Genomic DNA, 5959 nt, shown 5'->3' with positions numbered 1-5959 from the left:
TGCCCTGTTGCTCCGAAGACTAAACAGAGCTTTTGTTTCTGGTTTTCTCCCTAACATTTCTTAGGAGCAATACAAATAGTAATGAATGAGCTATAAAATTAATGTGAGGTCAGATAATTTGGCCATGGAGGAAACAGATGAGAAATGTGCAAGTTTTGATAAGCAAATTTTATTTTGGGCACAGTGTGAGATTACTGAAATAACTTCGGAAACTTTAGATGTGATGAATGTGAGATTATAAGGGTCTTTTTCATGAGTTTTAAAGTCCCCCTATAGTCAATAATTGTATCCCTTAAAACTCATATTTGATCACAAAAATTACATATTTAAACGTTTCTTTACTTGAATAATGTTTTTCTTCTATGATTATGCAAATGATCCCCGCCTCCACTCACTCACACCAGCTCAGAGAGCCACTTTTTTATACTAAAAATATCTAAACATCCTTTAGACAATATGCATAAAATGCCACAAGATATTTATACTTGCATAAATATCTTGCTTATGAAATTGTATTTTTAAATTATATTAAAATCATTTATATATGTTACTTTTTCTTAACGATAGCATAAACCGCACAAAACTAAAAAAAAAAAAAAAAAAAAAAAGAATGTTCTCTAAAAACAAGTTTTTATTTAGGCCTATGTATTATACTTGTCAAATAAATCTTGGAAAACTGGATATTTTAACTGGAAAACTATCTAAAAAAAATAAAAAATAAAAACATACTGAGAAAATATTTAGTTGCCGTGCTGCAAGACCGAGGTTTGTGTTTTTTCTGTACAGCATGAATGAAATCTGCTCTCACTATTTCTCCTGAAGAGCAAAACAGAAAGAACAGGCGATCCTGAAAAGCTCATACGCTGAAAAGCAGGGATTTGTGAACAATGTGGCGGCAGTAAAGGAGAAGTTGAAAGTTAGACGTGCTGTCACCAAACACAGCTCTGCAAACAGTTCCCACCTCTGGGCACCTGCTCGCTGAGTCGGAGGCCAAAACAGGGTTGGGTTACCTATATGGCTGGAGATACAGGGACCGCTGGAAGATTTGCCCCATTCCCTGCCCCTGAAGATCAAAGGCCTACACTCCCCTCTCAAGCTCATATCCACCCACACACACTCTATCCAAGCATCGGCAATCTTTTAAGGCACAAAAGGGAAGCAGTTACCTGGCTCTCACCTGTCTGAATCTGCCACAGGTTATTCGAGCTCCGTCAAGCACGGAAGTCCATTCAGCGGCTGCCTGATGAGAGGGAGAAACTGGAGACCTGGTTCTACCCACTTACCGAGGCTGGGAACAGACAATTACGGGTGAACGCAGTCATATCTGGCTGCTATGACCACCTGCTCGGTTCACTTGAGGAAACGTCTCAGAATAAAAGCACACGGCTAGCAAAACAACTCTCAATACTTCTAAGCCTTGACCTTGCTGTGCAACATTCTGGTTAAAATGCTGCAATAGTGATCAAACTGTTACAATATATCATTTTAAAGTATAAAAGGGCTTTTTAATGGGCTTCCTTCCCAGACTGAAAATGCTCACTGTTCCTGAACAATATTTCCCAGTAGTATCAGCCATTCCATTGCTAATGAGTTCAGAGTGTTCTTTGTGGTATTGCAAAGGTGTTGTGGGTGGTTGCTAGGGAGTTGCTAAGGAGTTCTGAGATGTTGCCAAGTCATTCCTGGCTGGATAATAACCAGAAACTGGATAAAGCCTATATCAAAAGGAAAACAGCCTGAACGGTTCATGGCATTATTTATTTGATTTATTTTTTTATTTTTTATTTTTTTTAAACAAAATGTTTCAAATAGCAACAGCACGACTGTGAGTGTGATGCATTTGTACAACCGTTTTAACAGTTAAAAGCAGGGTAGGCGATTTGTTCCAGAAACATTTTTGGTTATGCTGGTTGAAAGTCTCTTCACATCCCAATAGCAATCGCTAAGTTAAGTGGTCTAAATGTATTTATATGTATATATATATTGTCTGTGTAAGACGAAGGACCATAAAATGCTCGTCCAATCATTGCATTCGGTCCAAATGTCTTTCCAGCCTGTCAACTTATGTATTTCTATACACATGATCACACGTCATCAGTGCATTGAGTCACTGAGCTCTGACATCAGTCACTGAGCGCCACAACCGAAACAGCAGCCGCCTTTTACAGTTCCTCCTGAACCAAAACAACGAGCTAATGCTGTTTTCACGCCATAACTACTGTAATTTGGAAGAGATGGAAACCCGTGAGGTTATACTTGGAGCGGTTTGTGACTCGAATTTATGCAACACTATCAATGCAACACTATCAACACCGAAATTGATCTGCAGCAGTCAGGTGGTACATAACAGTGCTCTTTAAGTTGTTTATGTTCATTATCATTGTAATGTTATGTGCTTTGAGACATGAGGTAGTTTAGCGCCATCTCTTATGATGCTTTGCTCTCTGCTTTGTGTGTTTATGTGTTTTGAAGGAGGCGTGGCTTTGAAGACGCTCTGAAGGGAGGGTGGGATCTCATGCTTTCAAAGCTAGCTTGCTATTGCTAGCCTCTCAGAAAATTGCCTCTACCTTTAAAATGCACAACAAATTTAAATTGAGTTACTTACATGTTAGATTGAGTATATATTGCAGTTGCAGTGCAAAAGTAGTTTTACAGTCAAAGCAGAATCGTCACGCTTCTCTAAGCAACAGACAGTAGAAACCACCTACTGGCGTAAAGATGTAAAAAAGATGTAAAATACACGTTTTTGCATTATCACTCGTTTTTCACCTGTTTTATTGTCCACCACTGAAAAGTGAAACAAACATGCCACACGATTTGAAGAGTATAAAATAGAAAGTTGAAAATGTTTTGGGTTTAAGTTTACTTTTTATTCTAGACACACATTTATTAGACATCTCTATTAGATTTGGATTGCTGGTGAAGACATTAACCTGTGATCCTCCACAAGGGTTCACGTCCCAGAATGTTTACCCCCAAAGACAGCGAGCTGAATTCATGTTGGCTCACTCGTGAGAATCACATTTGACAGTATAAAATACAGTCTGCTAGTATACATGATAATACACACACGAGTCAGAGCCTGCCAGGGTGAACAGAAGAAAGAAAAATATCTTATTTTGATTCTATTTTAAGTCTTGCCATTGGCACTCCAATTATAGAAGCAAAGGTAAGGAGGGGGGCATGATTTAAATGGCAATAAATAAGGATGATAAATTATCGATTGTCTCAAATTTTATTGCTTCAATTATTTCCAGGCAAAGACTTGTTGCACGTGTTACTTTGGGACAAGTCAGACTGGTTATAGGGTTAGAATCTAAACTCTTCCAACGTCTCTGCATCACATTCAAAGCGTGGAAGTAAATATTAAAAATAGTTACTCTAGTACTCTATGCTATTTCTGCACTCAACTTGACCATTTCCAGTGTGACGAGTGAACTGTTAAAATTCACGGCTCGTTTGACATATTTTAAAGGGGTCCTTGATTATGATTTCACTTTTTTAGTTAGTCAGTTAGTGTGTAATGTTGTTGTTTGAGGACTAAAACAAACGGCTGGTAGGGACTACAACAAGCTTCTTCCCGGGTTGGTGACATCCCAAACCCTAAAATTTACATAAACCCTGCCCTTGGGAACAAAAGGGGTGAGGCCATATTGGGCCATATTGAGTTAGAGAGGTTAAAATAAATTTTTAACACTGTTCCTGAACATTATAACCTCAGTGTTTGTCTGTGCGCTGCACATTTTATGGAGAACAACTTCCAGAAGAGAGTGCAATGCAGCCTATACACACAAAAGCTTCTTCTGAAAGAAGTAGCCATTCCCATTTTGTCGGGACAATCTGTTGTTTATGGATCACAACTTGTAAGTATGTCTTATAATTTTTATAGTTGTGTATTCTATTAACAGTTCCAATTTTAAGCTTTATGTAGCTGCTATGATAGCTATGATGAAAATGAAGGGCAAAGCTTTACCTCTGCAAGCCTGCTAACTAACATTACAGTATTGATGTAGTGTTTACTGTAGCTTTTGTAAGCTCTTGCTTTTTTTGTAAGACTGTTCACTGCCCCTTATGAAAATTATCCAGGATTTTGTGATCGATTGCTGTTTGTATTACCATAGTTTTCCGACAAATATGATTAAATGGTGGATAACATTGTATTTATAAGAAGAAAAAAAACGGGGGAAAAACAACATACCACCCTGAAACGGCCTGTGAAATCCGTGCTCGCAAAGTCCGTGCTTGAAATTTCGTTCAGCACATTCCTCTTGTTCGTTAACATTGTCAGGGTCTGAATCGGGCTCGAAATGGTTTGAAATTGACGCCATCGTTAACATTTACATCTGAGGAGAGTTTGAGGTACGCGCTAAACGCTGCCAATCACAGCACACTGAGCCAGCTAACCAACCACAGCACATTTCGTATTTCGGAAGGAGGGGCTTCGTCGAAAACGACGCGTTCAACCAGAATGGTGAGAGGGGAGCTGTAATAATGTAAAATATGTGAAAAAGAATGAGTTTTTTGGACAATTAAGCTTGAAAACATATTCTAGTACATCCCAAAATCAAAATCAAGACTTCGTAAAAGGGCATAATAGGACTCCTTTAAGTAATAAAAAAGGCAGTGACAGTTTTCCAAGTTGATGACCAGACATCACTCACAACATAAGGAGGTCATGTGACAAAACTGTACATACTGTTTGAAATGGTTATTGTTGCATAGTATATTGCACATACTACTTTACAAAATAGTCAAGAGTACTGTAGTTTTCCATTCTGAACAGTACGTAAAGGTGTTTCTGTGATGGAAATTTAGCCTACAACTGAGATGAGACGGCACTTGTTCGGGTGTGTGGGGCTGTATTTGGATTCATGCAACAGATATGTACACCAACAGAGGGAGAGAGAGAGAGAGAAAAACACATTACAGTTCAGTAAGTGATGATTGTATCTGGCATGCAAGCAGCGATTACAGCTCAGGTGGAATGTTATCATTGCCCGATAATATTTTACTGTCTCCATTTGAGTTCAGCCAACCAGAAACAGAGAAAAATGATTGACCTGAAAAGCAGAAGGTGTTTGTGTCCATAAAGGTGTGTGCAAGAAAGAGGGACTTCTTCAGATGCTTTTTGCTTTGTCATTTCAACGATGACTAACTAAAAATACTTTGTTCCTTTAAAGGCATTCCTTCCCGGAATGCTTTAATGCGTAACACTGAACATCACTGTTGCATATTTGTATATTTAAAAGCTAGTAAAATATGTGTGGATGTGCTGGTACTGTAATATGACAGCATTCTTGTGTGCTTGTAGAACATCACATACTTTTTATTTAAAATAATATCCTAGAGCGCCTCCTAGAGCAAAAGGTAAAGCATGACACTGAAATATAATTGATAGCAAATACATTGAAACATTATTATAACTATCCATTATTAAATCTATTCCTTAAAAAAAAAAAAAAAAAACATGTCATAACGACATTAACACCATGAACTTTCTATTAAGCACATTGAAGTGTCCTTAAAGGGATAGTCCACCCAAAAATGAAAATAATTTTCATAATATTCTCACCCCAATGTTGTTCCTAACCTGTATGAGTTTCTTTCTTCTGTGGAACACAAAATAAGATATTTTGAAGAATGTTGGTATAACCAGACCGTTTTTGTTATCACTGACTTCCTTGTATGGATAAAATAACACAGATGCATTTCTCAAAAGGTTTGGAACATAAACTGTAAAAAAATAGATGGATGACGTGTCTCCACCTTCCTCCCCTGCAGAAAATTGAAGCCAAAATATCACAGAAATAGTCATTGCTGATAACGACGTTCAGAGTCCGAGTTGTGGAACGCAAAACAATTGTGAGAGAACGCAAAGGCTATAATTTTTCCCCATAACCATGTCTCTTTAGGTGCTCTGTAGTACAAAATTCATCCTTGCATCCTAACATCTCATTTTGTT

The sequence above is a fragment of the Leuciscus leuciscus genome (genome assembly GCF_965113295.1).
Source record: "Leuciscus leuciscus genome assembly, chromosome: 18".
Taxonomy (NCBI): domain Eukaryota; kingdom Metazoa; phylum Chordata; class Actinopteri; order Cypriniformes; family Leuciscidae; genus Leuciscus; species Leuciscus leuciscus.
Note: the sequence above shows the minus strand (reverse complement) of the source record.